This window comes from Bubalus kerabau, chromosome 20, assembly GCF_029407905.1.
Source record: "Bubalus kerabau isolate K-KA32 ecotype Philippines breed swamp buffalo chromosome 20, PCC_UOA_SB_1v2, whole genome shotgun sequence".
NCBI classification, from domain to species: Eukaryota; Metazoa; Chordata; class Mammalia; order Artiodactyla; family Bovidae; genus Bubalus; species Bubalus kerabau.
Window position 1 is genome coordinate 36,143,696 of NC_073643.1, and position 20,709 is coordinate 36,164,404.

Here is a 20,709-nt window from a genome sequence, read left to right on the forward strand (position 1 = left end):
TCCTAACTTGAAAAGAGCTGTGACAGTATTCAGCCTCACTAATTCTTACCCCAGAATATAATGAAAACACATCACTTTTTCTAAACCAGAAAGGGAGCTTCATGCTAGAGGATCTGAGTTTAACCCACACAATTTCAGATTCATATGATCCCTGAGACAGAGGATAAACTGGTTTTTCAAGCTACCACTTAACATGGTGATAAAAATATAACCACAAAATATTAATTACCTTCTCTACTGAAATATATGTATAAGACTATATGCATAAAAAGTTCAAAGTACTCTTTTTAAAAGAAGAGATGAATGTATTATTTTCTTACAGTGGATTCCTGGGAGGGCTTTTTCAAAGTTCTGCAGCCTTCTGGATGTGAGTGACAAAATTAAATAGCAATAATATTTGAGGGAGGGAATAAAATGAATAGAGTTGAGGGAAGAGTTATACATTGTTTTTATAAAAATTGGTTTCATATATCAAGAGAGTATATATCTTAAGTAGTATGTCATATCTTCTTTAAAAAAGAAAATTGAGAAAATTGTTCTGCAAATCAGTTTATTCAGTTGAGCAGTAAAAAAGTATAATTATATAAAACATAAAAGATATCCACTTATAAAAATATATATCAAATTTTATTTAATATGTTATTTATAAAAACTAAATGGTCTTCAAAAAGTAATCTTAGGGCAAATAATTCACAACTCTTAAAAGAGTGCCCCTAAACAGTAGTTAACAAAGAATGCTTAGAGTATGCTGGGATATTTGTATATGTTTTATATTATATATTATATATTAATTTAATAATCCTCTAACAACTCTACAAGGTAGGTATTATTATTACTCCCATGTTAAAATGAGAAAACTGACACCATGAAAACTCCAGTTACTTGGCAAAGATCACAGAAGCCAGTGAGTGGTAGAGTTCATGTTCAAATTTAAGGAGTTTTAGGAGAAGACGCTTGAGAGGGAGTGCAAGGAGATCCAACCAGTCCATTCTGAAGGAGATCAGCCCTGGGATTTCTTTGGAAGAAATGATGCTAAAGCTGAAACTCCAGTACTTTGGCCACCTCATGCGAAGAGTTGACTCATTGGAAAAGACTCTGATGCTGGGAGGGATTGGGGGCGGGAGGAGAAGGGGATGACAGAGGATGAGATGGCTGGATGGCATCACTGACTCGATGGACATGAGTCTGAGTGAACTCCGGGAGTTGGTGATGGACAGGGAGGCCTGGCGTGCTGCGATTCATGGGGTCGCAAAGAGTCGGACACGACTGAGTGACTGAACTGAACTGAACTGAGTGTTAGTTTTGTTTAGTTTGTGTAATAAGTAATGCATGGTCTTTGTTTAGAATAAGTAAACAAAAGTCAACTAGACAAAAAAGCTACTCAGAAACAAATAAATACAACTGTTTAGAAGTATATAAAATGAAACAGTGAGAACACCTCTCCATCCTGGGCTCAAAAAGTAACAGTTTGAGACTTAAGTACATAGACTTACATATATGTATAGACACAGTACTTTCACAAGAATGGATACTTTTATACGATGCATATCATTTTTTCTTAATATCTAACCTGCATGTTTCTGTGTCTTTAAAATACACCTTTCCATGTTCTATTATGGATAATACAACAATTACCATTCTTATGCACATATATGTTTTTACATGTGCTGAATTTCTCTGAAACAAATTCTGAGGAGTAAAGTTCTTGATTCAAGTCTATGTGCTTAAGGAAACTTGACAGATAATGACAAATTATCCTCCAAGATTAGAATTAATTAATTAACTAAAATAATTAACTACCACCTTGAATATGGACTTCCCTGATAGCTCAGTTGGTAAAGAATCCACCTGCAATGCAGGAGACCCCAGTTCGATTCCTGGGTTGGGAAGATCCCCTGGAAAAGGGAAAGGCTACCCACTCCAGTATTCTGGCCTGGAGAATTCCATGGACTATGTAGTCCATGGGGTTGCAAAGAGTTGGACACGACTGAGAGACTTTCACTTTTCACCTTAAATATAATGTTAAAATCTGATCATCCTTTTAAAATCATTGTTTTGAAAAACTTTGGTGTGCACACACCAGTGTTTTCTTTTTTTTAACCAGTACACATGTTTGATTTTTTTAATTAATTTTTTATTGGAGTATAGTTGATTTATAATATTGTGTTAGTTTCTGCTGTACAGCAAAGTGAGTCAGTTATATATATGTATGCATATGTCCACTTTTTTTTTAGGTTCTGTTCCCATATAGGATATACAGAGTACTGAGTATTGAGTAGAGTCCTCTTTGTTATACGGTAGGTTCTTATTAGTTATCCATTTTATGTATAGTAGTGTGTATATGTCAATCAGAATCTCCCAATTTATCCCTCCCCCAGCTTTCCCCCTTGGTAATTATAAGTTTGTTTTCTACATCTATGATTTAATTTCTGTTTTATAAAAAGGTTCTTTTGTACCATTTTTTTTAGATCCCAGATACAAGCAATATCATATGATATTTGTCTTTCTCTGACTTATTTACTCAGTAGTTTTGATTTGTGTGTGTGTGTGTGTGTGCACTTAGTGGCTCAGTGGTATCCAACTCTTTGTGACCCCATTGGCCTATAGCCCGTTAGGCTCCTCTGTCCGTGGAATTCTCCAGGCAAGAATACTGGAGTGACCCAGGGATCGAATCTGGGTCTTCTGAATTGCAGGTGGATTCTTTATCGTCTGAGCCATCAGGGAAGCACAATCTGTGGTCACTGCCCAACACTAAACTGTATAATTAGTTCCAATCTTATCAGTTTGGTTTCCTTAGATTTTTTTTTCTCCTAGGTAGGCAAACCAATCATTCACAGACAAATAATATCTCTCTTTACCCACAAAATCTATTTTGTTCCCTCGTCTAATTTCACAGTGGTTGGTGCACACCTTCTTCTGATTTGAATAGGAATGTCTGTCCTTTAACATATGTGTTTGGTTCCCATTTCTTAAATAAGTTTCCCAGCACATTTTCATCTTATTTTTTGTCTTCTTGAGATTTCTTTGACCTCTCCTTTTCTATAGTACAGTATATTGTTTCTTCAACTAATAGGAGAATATGAGAATAGATTTATATGTGTGTGAAGTTTTCTTTTGTTTCCTGGAGTAATTCTGCTCTCATATTTTCATTATCTACAGGTTATTTATTGTTCTTTCTTTCTACCCCCTCCCTGTCCCCCTCCCACCCTCCTCCTCGTTCTTCTTTCTCTCAATCCCCCATTTTCTTTTGTATTATCAAAGCATAGATCCCAATATTATTCCTTTCTGCACGTTCCTCTTCTTTGTATGTGGAGAGTTTTTCCTCAGGCACCTGGTTAACAAAGTAGGAGCAATTTAGGGGAGCTGGTTTTTAGCCAGTAGCTTTAATTTGTATTCTTGTTTTTAAATATTAATATTTTCTTATTAAATCATATGTCTTTTTCCTAGGGGCAACATCATTTGTCAGTTTCTAGCATTCTTCACTTTGGGGTGAGCAGGAGGCAAGAGTGTCTTCCTGTGTCACAAATCCTTCCATGACTCTCTGTTGCTTTATCTCTGTTCAGCTGACCGGATTGGCATATACAGAGTTCCTCACTGCTTCTTTTCTGTCACTTACCTCCTCACACTTTTAGGCATGTTTTGTTTTGTTTTTTCTGGGAAAGTTTAGAGTGAATCTGGATGGCAAGCTTGTGTGTTTCCTCCTCATCCCTACCCTACTCTGCAGTGGTATCCCTGTAACTAGGTCTTTTTCTTTTCTTATGGCCTACCTATTGATGAAAGTTATCACTCATTTGTAGGATCTTTCAGGCTACTTTCACTGACTTTTGAGGAAAATACAAATCTATCCCATTTAGTTTTAGTATGAGATGTTTCCTTGATTCCACATTTCTGCATCTGTCTGGGTGTCATGTGAAGCTTACCCTTTAGATATGAGATGAAAGTTGGGTATTATATTAATAGTATCTATTCAGCCATCCAACTTCTGAGAGGAGAGGGAAGTAACCTCTTCCCTATGCATATTCACAGCGAGTGATACTCTGCCCTTGCTCTCTGAAAGTGTTAAATCCTTTGCTATAAGGATCACTTCCGCTCAATTGGATACTTTTTAAAACCCTTCCTAGGGGAACTCCTGAAATCTGAGGGTCAGCATGCCATTTTGGTAAGAAGTTGGGTGAGAATGGCAGCTATCAGGTCTTTGATTGATGAACTGTTTATTTCTCTGCATCGTTGGGGTCTAAAGTTTAAACACTTCAGGGGTTTGCCTGGTGGTCCAGTGGCTAAGGCTCTGCACTCCCAATGCAGGGACTCAGGACACAGCTAAGAGTTCAAACGCCGCAACTAAGATGCAGCACAAATAAGTTAAATATTAAAAAAACAAAAGTTAAAACACCCGAGAGACCCCAAGATGATCCTTTTAGGCCTTACTTTCTCTCAGGTGTGAGACCCAGAAGAAAATACTACTATGTGGTGATAGTAGTATTGGGCTGTCTTGGTGACTCAGTGGTAAAGAATCTGCCTGCAATGCAGGAGACATGGCTAGAGACACAGGTTCAATCCCTGGGTCAGAAAGATCCCGTGGAGAAGGAATGGCAACCCACTCCAGTATTCTTGCCTGGAAAATCCCATGGACAGAGGAGCCTGGCGGGCTGCAGTCCATGGGGTCACAAAGAGTCGGACACGACTTCACTGCTGAGCACACACACAGTGGCAGAACATTTCCCAGTCCTAACAGTGCTTCTGATCCATACCAAGTAGTGAAGCCTGGTATCTTTCCCACAACCACCAGCCCACTGTAGTCTTTCATGATGTTTCTTATTTCCAGACTAAGGGTAATATACTACATGTTCTAGAATGAAGCTAAAACTGGTTATTTGCAAAACAATAAGCATTAAACTGGCATCAGCCTTCTTAGCCATGCTACTAAATGCTTGAAGGTATGAACAAATGCCTACCAAGTTCTAAGAGTAAAGGACTGTGAACTTTCACAGTCAAGGGCAAGAGTAAAATTAAATCATAAAAAACATTTTCTGATACACAAGGATTTAAAAGTATACCTACCTGTGGACCCTTTATGAACAGGATTTAATACAATTTATCTCCAAGTGTTTTTAGAAAACTGGTAGAAAATGAGCTTATGTAAAATTAGGCAGAGGTTAAGAAAGAAGAAATAATAAGTCTGACACAAGATTAAGACAAGAGTTCTAAAATGACAGCATGTAATTGGCTTTGGAGACAGAAGTGTTCAGGACTGTGGGATGCTTCACTGATGTCTCCAGGAAAAGGAGAGGGAAGAGATGAGGAGAGGGAAAGAGAGACAAGGGGAGATGAGGGTATTTAGACACAAAATTAAGTATTTGTATTTAAATTGGACCAATATTTTTTTTTTCTTTTACCGTTGAGGAATGTTCCTCTGGCCTCTAGGATTTAGAGTGTGTCCCACCGATGGTTAGAATTCTTTTAGAGAAAGACTTCAGAGAGAGGGAATAGAGCGATACTTGGCTTATGGCATACGAAGTAAGATTATGCAGCAAGAAGGTAATCGTGCAAAGCCAACTTCTCTCTCGAGGGAAAGTTATCCGTGCCTGACCATTCACCTTCATGCGACCAAGCACCAGGCTTAGTCACCTGGAGCATAGAGGTTTCTGTGAGACAGGAATCAAGGAGAAGAGAGAGAAGGATGAGACGGAGAGAGGATGAGATGGAGAGAGGATGAGATGTAGACAGAAAGGAAAAGAACTGAGTGGTCAAGATGTGTTCTTGTTGTTTAGTTGCTAAATCGTGTCTGACTCTTTTGCTGTCTCATGGACTGTAGCCTGCCAGGATCCTCTGTCCCTGGGGTTTCCAAGGCAAGAATACTGGAGTGGGTTGCCATTTTGTCTCCAGGGAATCTTCCCAATCCAGGGATCGAACCCACATCTCCCGCATTGGAGGTGGTCTCCCTCAGTGCAGGCAGATTCTTTACCACTGAGCTACCAGATGACTGTTTCATTATTTCCTTCTCAAAGGGAAGAGAGGATGTGCGAGAGATGTGGCAACAACATCAAGAGCAGAGCCATCCTTCATCCTTGTTTAGAATCCTGGACAAGACGATACCCTGTACTGTCCCCACACCAACCCAGGGCAGGCCACTCTGATTTAGTGGAACTGCCTGCTCAGGCAGAGATAAAACTGGGTGTGTCTATCCAAGAAACTGAAGACTCCTGAAAGGCAACTGTTAAATTTATTGGATCAAACTTAGAATTAAATGAAAGTGGACATGTTATACATTTCTTCCCATTCACCTAGAAAGATGGCCTGATTGATTATATTTAAAATAATGAAATTATTATCCCCCCCCATAGGTTACAATATTAAAGTCTTACAACCTCCTTCTTGGTGCACACACTTTTTTTATTTTCCAAGATAGGCTCCCACGTGTGGTTAAAAAAAATACTAGTTCCCTTCCCCTTTTCCCATCTCTGTTAATTTTATTTTTTCTTCGCCCTCCCCCTACACATACAGCATGATAAAATAGACAGAGTCAGTGCAAATGTACCATTTTTCAAATGAAAAGGAAATCTAAAGTCTCCAAAGAGATTTGGTAAGCATTTAGGAAAAGCGTATGAAATCTCAACACTGACAAATATTCCATACCCAGTCCTCTTTTTAGTCAGGGGACAATGTTTCTACCCACGTGGTCTTGCTGCAGAACAAAGGACAATGTTCTTCCTAAACCCTGGTAAAACAGAGTTCAAGTGTATCACAGTAAGCAATGATCTCATTATGTATATTGCACATGTGAAGGAAGCACCAGATATTTCCATCTGTCCATCTTTATCTGCAGCAAATTGATTTCACAACTTTTCCGGATGTTAAATGCCAAGCCCTGTATAAAAATGTTTGCCAATCACTGCTAAGCCTGAAAATGTATCTTTCCAAACAGTGTGGGGGAATGTGGAGTCTGAAAGTCCCAGAGAGGAGAAAGAAACCCGTGGCAAGTGAAAAAAGGACTTTCACACACCTCCGTTAATCAAAGAGTTGGGGAACTCCTGTCTGCCGCACACCCTGCTCTGCGCTCAGGGGACACTCGAGACTAAATGCACTAGGTACATGGCCCCTGTCCTCTGGAGCTTCAGATGCATGTGGGAGCTTAGGGGGACCAGTGTCCTGTAAGGTACAGGCGAGTAAGAGGACACTCAGCAACATGCATCAGGAAACAAAATCAAGTTCCTCTGAGCCGTGTTGGTTAGGGAGAGAGGCGTTCTGATGCATCAAATCATCTCGTTACTCTATACGCATAAACAATTTTCACAGTCAGAATTTGAAACTTACCCTTAACAGTGAACTCAGAAGCAAAAGGCATTACTGAGTTTCCAGGCATCATTTCAGAAGTCCTGTCATTGTGAACACCCGGTTTGCACTTGACACTGTGTGGCCTCTTTCCTTTCTCAGTCCCGAGTTCCTGGTTCTCCCAGGACCTCTCTGTTCTTGGCTCCTTCGAAGGACTCTTCCCCTTCCCGTGCCTCACGTGGGCCCTCCAAGGCTTGGCTTTTCCCCACACCCTTCTCTCCACACTCCCTCCGTGAATGCTCGCATGCATGCCTGGGGGCTCCAGCGCTGCTCAGTCTTGGCTGGCTGCCAAATTCACATCTTTGCCTGACCTATCACCTTCCTTCAGTTTCCTGTCTCCAGGCCCATCCTGGCTGTTTCCCCACACAGCAGTCTATACATAGTTATCCCTCTGTCACTTGCAACTCAGGCTCTTCCAAAAGTGAGCTCACTCGCTTTACATCCCACACTGGCTGCCTTTCCAGCCGTCTGCTGTCCTCACAACAACATGTTCTGTTTTTCAATAGAACCCATTCTGGCCATCTCTTGGGTCCCCACTCACGAGGGACTAGGGAGAAATTCATAAATTCGCTTCCATTTACAGCTACGTTCTCATCCCATTAGTTTGACAATTGCCTTTCAGTTCCTTTGTTTCTTCAACAGTAAAAACAGAGGCAGTGACAGATGACAGCAAATAATACATACAAAACCGTTCTGAAAAGTAGAAAGTGTCACACAAGAATAAGATATCAGCTGCTGCTGCTAAAAGTCGCTTCAGTCGTGTCCGACTCTGTGCGACCCCAGAGACAGCAGCCCACCAGGCTCCCCCGTCCCTGAGATATCAGCTAGTGGCTCATAAATGTTAAAATATTTTTCATGTGGGAGGCTATTGTCATATATTAGTATGATCAAGAGGATCTGCAGCCTAAAAATATAGAGTCTGTCATGCCAAACTCCAAATCAATCTTGAACAGCCCAGTGCCCAGAAAAGGGTGGATAGTATTGTATTTTTGGAGGAGTGAAATGTAGGTTTAAGAAAAAAAAAAAAAAAACAACAGAATCACCTCTTAGAAGCAAGCCCTCAAGAATACAGAGACACAAAATTTGCTGTATATCACATTTATGTATGACTATGAAAGTGTAATATCCACGTGCCCAAATTGCCTCATTTCTGCCGCTCCAGTTATCATTCTGTTGTGGTTTTATGAACTGTGGACAATAGTTGCTCTAGGACTAAATCCCCAGGCACACGCTGCACAACCAGGAGTTGAAATTTGAAATTCGGGGAAGTCTGTGTTCATTGGGGGCTGGCCAGGGGATGGCTACCATCCCCTAGCCACCCCGGCTGCCCAAACATGCTGCACGAACACCGTGTGAGAGGAACTAGGTCCTCCATACCTACACATATGCCTGTTCTGATTAGCTCATCAGCTCTTCTGCCTGTGACTCCCGCCATCACCACACCCACCACATACTTTAGAAAACACAGGATATTTGAGTACTTATCACAAACCAGATGTCTTGGGTCAGGGGTGGAAACCAGATTGGGCTCTCAACTGAATTTCATCCGGCCTGTGGGGCGAAGTAGCAAGAACTTGCAAAATCGGTTAACATTTGTACTCTCTGGCAGAGATGTGAGAGGCCACAGAAAGGGTGTCTGTTTCTCTCTGGGTCAGTATTTTCCTGCATGGTTTTTCATCTGCTCCTGTTTCTAAGAGTTTGTCTTGTGCTGATTCAGAGCTCAGCCTGCAGTTCTCTGGGTGTCCTTGTCTCTGTAGTCTTCATTACTTTGAGTGGGAACAGGGGTACTGCAGAACTCTCACCTGGGAATAGTCTAGAAACAGAGTTGGTTCTGACTGCATGGGTATTGCTCATATCCAGTTTTTACTGAAAAAGCATGACGTGCTCTGATTTATTTTTTAAACTCCATGTGTCCAGGGCCTCTGTTTCTGACTCCTGCTACCTCTAGGCTTCCTGGGCTGAGCACCTGTACCCTCCCCCACTCATACCTTCAACCTGTACCCTAAGTCACAGCAATCTGATTTCTGTCCCTAGCACTCTGCTGAAACCGCTGCATCCTTTCCGATCTTTAAACTGCCAGAGCCTGGAGCTAGCTGCATTTTCCTCATGTTCTTAGGATCACATTCTCCTCTGATAACTTTCTAGTTGCCTTCCTTCTGCCTTTTCAACTCAATTTCTCAGATTTTTGTTCTTAGATAATTTTTCTTCTCCCTTTACACTTTATGTTTTAGCCAATGTATCTATTTACTGAAATTTAACTAAAATCAGCTAATTTGGTGCCAGACTCCTAAGTTCCATTGCTAACCCTGATCTCGGCTTTAGACCAACTGTCAGAGAGCATCTGTGGATTTCTTGTCATCTGAGATGCTCACTAGCTACAAGGAAATGTCCCCCTGTGTTGTGTAGGTTCTTCTTAGCATGTGACCTTTAAAACTTTGATCACCTGAGTCAGGCATAGGCCTCAGATATCCTAATTAGGTGTCAGTATACAATGCTTTGGCTGTATTTTTTTATCCTTAAAGGAGCTTTAGAATGACATTTTTCAAGAACTGAACTATGTCACTTGAATCCTGTAGATCCTCATCCATAAGTGAGAACAGAGGACAGGATTAAACCCTGAGGAGACTCTTTTCAGTTCTTAAAAATAGGCAAGCAAACACACACAAGCCCAATTTTTATTTTGCAGACAGAAGTCACTAGCCTTGTGGCAATTGCTGAGGGTACTGTTTGTTTAGTTTCAATCCTTTAGAAATGAGTGGTGAAGAAGTGAAAGTGAGAACTGTGTGACTGTGAAACTGTGAAAATTGTTTTCATGTGTGGATTATGGGCACAGTCTCATTAATAAGAGTCCAAACGGCTACCCTTCTTTTTAGCATGTACCTTATATTAGCTGTAAAGGAGATGTTATTCTACTGAGGCTGTTTTAAGTGTATCCGAAAGACGGCAGGATAGCTGAGAATAACATTAACAGGGACCATTTTAGAGTGTTTATTACGTGCCAGGCACTGTGATATGATTTTTTCATGCTTATTTTCTCTTCAAAAAACCTATAAATTGAATTATATTAAAAGTCCTACTGTATATATGAGAAGGATTAAAGCTTGGGGACTTCAAGTAATCTGCTCAGTCACCCAAAACACTGTAATTCCTGTTCATAAGACCAACTTAAATATTTAGGAAACATATTACACATTTTCTGTTTGTTAATATTTGTGTCTAGCTTTCTTTTCCACCAAATCATATGCTTGTGTATATATCCGTAGAAGGGGAAAGAAAGGAAGAAAAGGATCTATTAACTTTCATGTATTTCTAACAAACTAATCAATAGAAAATGTTCTGTATATGCATGATAAGGATAATTTAAAATGATTACATTCAAATGTCCAATTTAGTTTTAATAGTATAATTACATATATGAAAATAGATTTTATACTCAAATATATAATTATGCTCAAAAGTAAAATCTTAATTAAATTATATCATATAATTTTGATTTGGTCCTGGAAAGCTGGGCTATTAGGTACTCAAGAGTCAATAATCACTGAACTATGTATTAAATAATTCTGGGAAGGCAAGGGTGGGATGAATTGAGAGAGAAGCACTGGCATATATAAGCTAGTATGTGTAAAATAGCTAGCTAGTGGGAAGCCGCTGTGCAGCACAGGGAGCCCAGCCTGGTGCTCTGTGATGACCTGGAGGGATGGGATGGGGTGGAGGGTGGGAATGAGGTGCAGAGGGAGGGGACATGTGTATACCTACGGCTGATTCCTGGCGTTGTACTGCACAAATCAACACATTGTAAAGCAATTAGCCTCCAATAGAAAAAAAAAAAAAATAACTCTGTGACCATGTAAGGATACCTACATATGATTAAGTTTATGGACATGTTTACAAAGAAAGACTAACTTTTAAACTTATTTTTTTATTGTGAAATATATACATATAAAAGAGGCTATATAATACTTATGTATGAGGGAAAGAATAACTCATTCACTTAGTAAATAAATAGAAGCTTATTATAGAGACTTCCAGATTCAGCACTGAAATGTAAGGAGTTTGGAAGTTGTCACTCTCAACCTTACAACAAGGAAAAGCTATTCAGCTGAGAATTAATGACTTTTCTTGGCCCAATCAGAGAAGTCAGGTTGCAGGGCAGTCACTCTGAAATCTAGAGTGCAGGTGAGTCCAAACAACTGTCATCAAGATCTGCTCACCTAGACCAGAAATCCCAAGAGCTATCAACTAATAAGAACGCTAAAACGGTAATTTTGATGAATTGCTGGAAATTGAGTGCAGAGAAGGAGGAGAGTGTGAAACTCCTGGACCCCTATGCCTTAGTGGACATTGCCTACAGGCACCAGTTCTCATAGTGAAGAGCTGAGAAAGGTTTCCTAGCAGCTCTGGCATGAGAGGAGGGGTGACAATTGTGAAATGCTCCCAGAGCCTTTCCATAACAAAGGCCTCCTCTCCAGAGAAAAATACCCTGAGAGAGCTTGATAAAAGCTGGACGAAGAGCTAGCCTTCCATCTCATCTAAAGGGAAAAAGAGTGAACAGGTCCACAGGGATCAGAGCTTTAAGGAAATAGCTTAGGGACGCTGCACCAAGGAAGGGGGAGTGAGGCAAGAGAAAATAAAGAGCTGTACCAGTAGAGAAGGTAACAGCCCAAGACACAGGCCCACTAAAATACTGAAATTTAATCATAAAACTTTACAGTGCTCTCCCTCACCCATACCACCACACCAACAGGACTGCAGATAATAAGAATGAATTATAGCAGAAAGAGCCACAAGACACAAACTGTTTCTGACAAGTACTTAGAAAAGTCCAACAGAAAGAGAGTAGACAAAACAAGGGAGCTACAGGAATTTGATGCCTCTAATGCCAGTAGCTAGAGTAGTCATTAAATACAGCCCAGACTCCTAGCCATTTTAACATAAATCTTCACACTAAAGGTCTGTTTACCTTATTTCCTGTTACCCAATGCATCATGTCTGTCTTTCACAAAAACTATGGCATGCTAAAATAAAGCAAGAAAAACACAATCTGAAGAGAAAAATCAAGCATCAGAACAAGACTCAGATATGTCAAAGATTTTGGAAAGGTCTGTGTGATAATTTAAAATAACTAATTAACATGTAAGGGCTCTAATGGAAAAGTGCAGACAACAGGCAAGAGCAGATGGGTAATGTAAGCAAAGAGATGGAAACTCTAAGAAAGAATCAAAAGTAAATACTGGAAGTCAAAAACACTGTACAAGAAATGAAAATTGCCATTGATGGACTCATCAGTATACTGGATATGTCTGATAAAACAATCAGTGAACTTGAACATATGTCAGTAGAAATTTGGCATACTGACATAAAGAAAAAGAATGAAAACAATGGAAGAGAACATCCAAAGACTGTTAGGCAGTTACAAAATGTGTAACATAAGCATAATTTTAATACCAGAAGAAGAAAGAGAGAAAGGAGCAAAAAAGAAACATTTAACAATGACTGAGAATTTCTCTAAATTAATGACAGACACCAACTTACAGAGCTAGGAAGCTCAGAGAACACCAAGATAAATACCAAAAACCATCATGTAGAGATACCATGTTCAAACTGAAGGAAACCAAATAGAAAGGGAAAATCTTTCTTTTTGATAAGATGAAAAATACACCCTATTTAAAAAGGAACAAAAATAAGAATTACATTATACTTCTCATTGGAAGCTATGCAATATTTAAAAGGTTGAAAAAAAGCCAACAAATAAAAAGCAACATAGAATTTTTGATTCAGTAAGATTATCCTTAAAAACAAAGAAGTTTTCTCAGACAAACAAAATCTGAAGGAATTCATCACCTACACACCTGCTCAGCAAGCCATGTAAAAAGTTCTTCAGAAACTGGTTAAACAACGTAGGTCAGGAATTTGGATCTACATAAAGAGATGGACAATGTCAGAGAAGGAATAAATGAAGAGAAGGCAGGGAAATAGACGAAAAGAAGAAACAACTAATAAGGATAACAAAATGCTAACAAATACGGTAGATATTAATCCAGCTATATTGATAGTCACATTAAATGTGAATGGTCTATGTATACAATGAACAGATAGAGCTTCTTATAATGGACATCAAAACAAGTCCTAAGTATAAGTCGCTTACAAGAAACTCATTTGTGTATAAAGATTCAGATAGTTAAAAAGGATGGGGAAAGATGATGATATCAAGTTAGCACTAGGTAAAAGAATACTGGAATGACTATATTAATTTCACAGAAGAAGTCTCTAGAACAAGGAAGATTATCAGAAATTACATAACTATGAAAGTGTTCCTTCTCCAAGAAGACATAATAAACATATTTTGTACGAACAAAAGTGATAATAACAACATATTGAAATTTGTGAAAGGCGACAAAAGTAGTGCTTAGAGGAAAATTAATAGCTTTAAGTGCATATACTAGAAAAGAAGAAAGATCTAAAATGGGTAACCTAAGCTTCCACCTTAGGTAATTAGAGAATGAAGAGTAATTAAAGCTTAAAGCCAGGATAAGAAAATAAATAATAAATCTTAGAACAGAAATCAGTGAAATTAAAGCCACAAAACAATCAAGGAAACTGGTTAACCTGAATCTGGTTCTTAGACAAGAACAATAAAATTGATGCCTCTAGCTGGGTAAACTAAGAGTAAACGAAGCTGAATAAACCAAGAAAAAAAGAAGACACAAATTACCAACACCAGGAATGAAAGAGGGTTAATCACTACTAATTCCATGGACATTAGAAGAATAATAAAGGAATACTCTGAATAAGTCTGTGCCCACAAACTTGATAATGTAGATCAGATCAGATCAGATCAGTCACTCAGTCGTGTCCAACTCTTTGCGACCCCATGAATCGCAGCACACCAGGCCTCCCTGTCCATCACCAACTCCCGGAGTTCACCCAGACTCATGTCCATCGAGTCAGTGATGCCATCCAGCCATCTCATCCTCTGTCGTCCCCTTCTCCTCCTGCCCCCAATTCCTCCCAGCATCAGAGTCTTTTCCAATGAGTCAACTCTTCGCATGAGGTGGCCAAAGTACTGGACTTTCAGCTTTAGCATCATTCCTTCCAAAGAAATCCCAGGGCTGATCTCCTTCAGAATGGACTGGTTGGATCTCCTTGCAGTCCAAGGGACCCTCAAGAGTCTTCTCCAACACCACAGTTCAAAAGCATCAATTCTTCGGCGCTCAGCCTTCTTCACAGTCCAACTCTCACATCCATACATGACCACAGGAAAAACCATAGCCTTGACTAGACAAACGTTTGTTAGCAAAGTAATGTCTCTGCTTTTGAATATGCTATCTAGGTTGGTCATAACTTTCCTTCCAAGGAGTAAGCGTCTTTTTAAAATGGACTAATTTCTTGAAAGACATGAACAAAATTCACTCAAAGAGAAATATATAGCCTGAGTAACCAAATATCTATTTAAGACATTGAATTTTCTTTAAAAAACTTGCCAAGAATAAAGCATTAGGTTCACATGGTTTCAACTGTAAATTCTACCATACTTTTAAAGGAGGAATTATACCAGTTTTCCACCATCTATTTCAGAAAACAGAATCAGAGGGAAAAATTCTTTTAATGACTTTTAATGATTCCAGCATTATCCTCACACCAAACACAATAAAGACATTAACCAATATTTCTCATTAACCCAGACACAAAAATCCTCAAAAAATATTAGCAAACCAAATACAACAATGTATAAAAAGGATTATATATCATGACAAAATACATTTAATTCTAGGTATATATGTCTGGTTTGGAGAAGGAAATGGCAACCCACTCCAGTATTCTTGCCTAAAGAATCCTGTGGATGGAGGAGCCTGGTGGGCTGCCATCTATGGGGTAGCACAGAGTCCAACACGACTGAAGCGACTTAGCAGCAGCAGCAGCAAGTCTGGCTTAACATTTATAAATCAATCAGTGTAATCCACCACACCATAGGCTGAAAAAGAAAAACTATATCATCACATAAATTATTTAAACTGTATGAAACAATATCGACCCCATGGACTGTAACTTGCCAGGATCCTCTGTCCATGGGATTCTCCAGGCCAGAATACTGGAGTGGGTAGCCGTTCGCTTCTCCAAGGGATCTTCCCAACCCAGGAATCAAACCCAGATTTCCTGTATTGCAGGTGGATTCTTTACCATATGAGCCACCAGGGAAACCAGGGAGGGAAAGGTGCTGACCTAAATAACTCTAGAAATGAATGGAGTCTATAAGAGTAAAGTTGAAAGAACTATATATAAGCACCATGTTCTCACTGATAAAGCTGCTTCTCATGGGAGTGTGGGTTATCATTTCTGAAACCACTGGATGCATACAGTAGAAATAAACAGTTTAGTAAATGAATGGTAGATAGTTAGAGCCAGGCTTCTTGCTGAATGGGAGAGAAGGCTAGGAATTTCCATGTAGCAATGCATTAGGGTAGGACACAGTATAAACTGAAATTTAGCTTCATGTTGATATGAATGCATATAGGAATTTTTTAGATATGTGCTTATAAAGCTCTTAGAACACACACATGACTTTTTTTCAGTCAGCTAAGAGGGTCTAGACACAAAGATATTCCAGTCGCAATGAGAACACTGAGTGCCCAGATGTCCAATGAAAAAGAACTGTAGATTTTTGGAGAAATGGCTAATCCCAGGACTGGGAAAGGAAACTTATGACTTAAGCCTGGAGCATCTTGTAGGACCAGAAAATAGGAACAGCTTATAAAATATATACATATAAAAAAAGAAAATATGCTAATGGGAGTATGTCCAAAGGTCACAGGAGCCAACTGAAAGAGCTCCCAGTGGCCAGAGCTGGAACAATTTGACCCACAAAATAAAGTAGCAGTAGATTATATCCCAAAGTATAAATATATATAATAGCCCAAAGTATAAAATGAGTCCATACTAATATAAATAAAGAATTGAATAAATAAATAAATTAGGGAAGAGTGATAAATCTGTACAGTAGAATTCCAAATAACTTACTTAGATAATCTGCCTTCAAGGAGGCCATAACTCTGTACTCCTTGAGGAGGAAGTGCACACAGTGGCTTCCTATCAGAGGAAAGAGGGGGACATAACTTTACAGGGAAGTAACCTAACAAACACTGTCTCAGCCAGGTGATGAAGGCTAACATCAATGGTGACAAGTCATACTGAGACTAAACACCCGTAATATGATGATGTGACTAGTACTTTTACCTCTATGGTCTTCCTTCCTCAACCACATAACCTCAGTCTAATCATGAGAAAAACGTCAGACAAATCCCAGTTGAGGGCTATTGTATAAGATGCCTGACTAGTGTCTCTGAAAACTGTCAAAGTCATCCAAAATAAGGAATTTCTGAGACACTGTCACAGCCAAAAGGAGCCTGAGGAGACATGACAACTAAATGTTATATATCCTTAATGAGGTCCTGGAGCATAAACAGGAGATTATGTAAGAACTAAGAATTTCTTAGTGACGTATAGAGTTTAGTTAATTACATTACTTTGCCAACAAAGGTCCATCTAGTCAAGGCTGTGGTTTTTCCAGTAGTCATGTATGGATATGAGAGTTGGACTATAAAGAAAGCTGAACGCAGAAGAATTGATGCTTTTGAACTGTGGTTTTGGAGAAGACTCTTGAGAGTCCCTTGGACTGCAAGGAGATCCAACCAGTCCATCCTAAGGGAGATCAGTCCTGGGTGTTCACTGGAGGGACTGATGTTGAAACTGAAACTCCCAATACTTTGGCCACCTGATGCAGAGATCTGACTCACTGGAAAAGACCCTGATGCTGGGAAAGATTGAGGGCAGGAGGAGAAGGGGACAACAGAGGATAAGATGGTTGGATGGCATCACCGACACAATGGACATGTGTTTGGGTAATCTCCGGGAGTTGGTGATGGACAGGGAGGCCTGGCATACTGCGGTTCATGGGGTCACAAAGAGTCGGACATGACTGAGTGACTGAACTGAACTGAATGAATCTATATTTGCTTACTAATACATTAATAATAAGGGAAACTGGGTGTTGGATATATGAGAACTCTCTGTTCTACTCAGTTTTTCTGGAAATTTAAATTATTTTGAAGTAAAAAGTTTATTTAAAAACATATATGTTTATATATATATATATATATATATATAGGATCTAGAAAGTTGGTACTGATGAACCTATGTACAGGGCAGCAAAGGAAACACAGACATAAAGAACAGACTTATGGTTACAGTGGAGGAGAGAAAGGGTAGGATGACTTCGGAGAGCAGTACTGAAACATATACAATATGTAAAATGGATAGCCAGTGGGGATTTGCTGTATGATGCAGGGAATCCAGTAGTCATGTACAGATGTGAGAGTTGCACCATAAAGAAGGCTGAGTGCTGAAAGTTGATGCTTTCCAACCGTGGTGTTGGAGAAGACTCTTGAGAGTTCCTTAGACTGCAAGGACATCAAACCAGTCAATCCTAAAGAAAATAAGTCCTGGATATTCATTGGTAGGACTGATGTGTAAGCTAAAACTGCAACTTTGGCCATCTGATGTAAAGAGCCAACTCATTGGAAAAGACCCTGATGCCAGAAAAGATTGAAGGCAAAATGTGAAGAGGGTGGCAGAGGATAAAATGGTTAGATAGCATCACTGACTCAGTGGACATAAATGTGAGCAAACTCCAGGAGATAGTGAAGGACAGGGAAGCCTGGCATGCTGCAGTTCATGGGGTGGCAAAGAGTCAGACACAACTTAGTGACTGAATGTGGAACAGCAGGGAATCCAAAACTGATGCTCTGTGACAACCTAGTGGGGTGGGATGCAAAGGAAGGTAGGAGAATGGTTTGAGAAGGAGGGTTTGAGAAGTATGTCTATGGCTGATTCATGTCGATGGATGGCAGAAACCATTACAATATTGTAAAGCAATTATTCTCCAATTAAAAATAATTTTTTAAAAAATTATATGTGAGACACTCTTCCAGGTATGGGCAAATATTGGATGACAATACACCTGGGCTCTGCCCTTGTAGAACTGTTTGGTTGGGAAACAGAAAAAAGCAGTGGGGGAATAGACCACTTTGGGTGGTAAGATCTAACGTGACAGGGACATTTAGTTCAGTTAGGATTGTTTTCTTTAAACAAAAGTTTAAATACCTCAATAGGATTTGGCTAGCGAGATCTTGTTGAGACTTGAAATATAAGAAGGAAATGGTCGTGCAAAGAGCAGAGGTGAAGACAGAAGTTTCCAGGTGCAGGAGACAGCATGAACAAAGCTCATAATATAGGTGCCTTGAGGTACTGAAAAAATGGCCAGTGTCTTAGGTTGAGTTATTGCAGAAGCCAGTCATGAGCCAGGATTTGAGTGTAAGAACAAGGATCTGAATGCAGGTAGTTAGCTATGGGGAGAGAAGGTAGTCCCAAGAAGCATTGGTAGGATAGGAAGAAAATGAATGGGAGAAGACACAGTTATTAAGCAGGTATTATGGGCAACTAGGGCTCATTCTCGGAGAAGGCAATGGCACCCCACTTCAGTACTTTTGCCTAGAAAATCCCATGGACGGAGGAGCCTGGTAGACTGCAGTCCATGAGGTCGCTAGAGTCGGACACGACTGAGCGACTTCACTTTCACTTTTCACTTTCATGCATTGGAGAAGGAAATGGCAACCCACTCCAGTGTTCTTGCCTGGAGAATCCCAGGGACGGGGGAGCCTGGTGGGCTGCCGTCTGTGGGGTTGCACAGAGTTGGACACGACTGAAAGCGACTTAGCAGCAGCAGCAGCAGCAGGGCTCATTCTCATTGGGGAACTCGAGGAGACAGTGGAGAACATGCCTCACTTATCCTACCTATGGAAAGAAACTGGGATCTTTATCCACCAGCTCCCATCAGAAACTGGTTGTAAGCTGCTCCTCGGGGGTAACTACCTGTAACTTGAATACCTGTATGACAAGTGAAAGTCATAAAGGTCAGTAGGCATGGAAACAGTGAGTGCCAAGTGTGTATGGGAGAAACACGCACAAGGTCTTTACATATAGCACTGGACCTAAAGAACAGGTAGCCAGGAGAAAAGTGGCACTGGATAAGGTTAGAGGAGTAAGCAGGAGGCCATTTCTGTAGCACCTGATGGCAGGCAATTGCTACGTTCCACACTTGGCAATAACAAAACACCTCTTGTGTGAGATCACTCTGGCTGTTGTACTGGGAATGGAGACTGAGGATGTGGCGTAAGTTGAAATAGGCAGAACTGTTATGGTGCTGCTATAGTGGTCCAGGCAGTAGAAGTCTAGCTTCAGCATAGGTGAGAGTAGTGGAAATGGAGAGGGGTGGACAGGTATAAATTACATTTTGCAGATGGAGCTTTTCAGGAGATAACAGAAAAGGAGGATTTAAAGATGCAAAGCTTGAGATGTGTCCACCAATTGAACAGGAGCTATCTAGTAGTCAGTTGGATGGGAACCTCGAGACAGGAGTTGAGATATGGTTTGAAAATATAGATTTGAAAGTCATCAGTATGCATACAGCATTCCAATGCCAAAGAAATAGTTGAGGTGAGATGAGAAGAAAAAACAGAAGAGGACTCAGGGAAAGAAGGAGCCAGTAAAGGGGGGTTTCACTTTTCACTTTCATGCATTGGAGAAGGAAATGGCAACCCACTCCAATGTTCTTGCCTGGAGAATCCGAGGGACGGGGGAGCCTGGTGGGCTGCCGTCCATTGGGTCACATAGAGTCGGACACAACTGAAGCGACTTAGCAGCAGCAGCAGTAAGGAGAAGTGAGTAACAAGAATTTTCAGGGCATGGTGTCCCAGGAGGGCTTCAGAAGATGGCAGTCAGCTGTGCCAAACACATCTGTGAAGTCAAGTGAGTTAAGGACAGAAATGTGCAAAATGAATTTACAGCTTAATGTTGTTAAGCATTAAGTCTGATGACGGGAGTTTTGGTTATGAGGAGAATGTAGTGACTTCAGTGGTTTGAAGAGTGAATGAAAGCTGGGAAATAGGAAGTTTCTAGAAACAACCCGATTGCAAAACTGTGGCTTTCATGGAAGCCAAGAGTAGGGGCACTAAGTGGAGGGAGCTGCTGGGCTAAAGGACAATTTGTTGTTGTTTGTTTTTGTTTTGCTAAGTGGTAAAGAAAAGTGCATTTTTTGTTTTCGTCAAATGATCTGAGAGGGATTTTTGGATGACTTAGGAGAGTGGATGGTGAAGAGCACAAAGCAACCATGGGTAGAAAAAGCCTTCACATATTTTAAAACGGTGAGCAGAGAAGATTTAGGCAGATGGTGGAAGGAAAGGGGAGCACCTATATAATGGCTGCCACCTCAGTACATCAGGAAGAAAAGTAGAGAACTAATACCCAAGAGGGATAAAAGATATA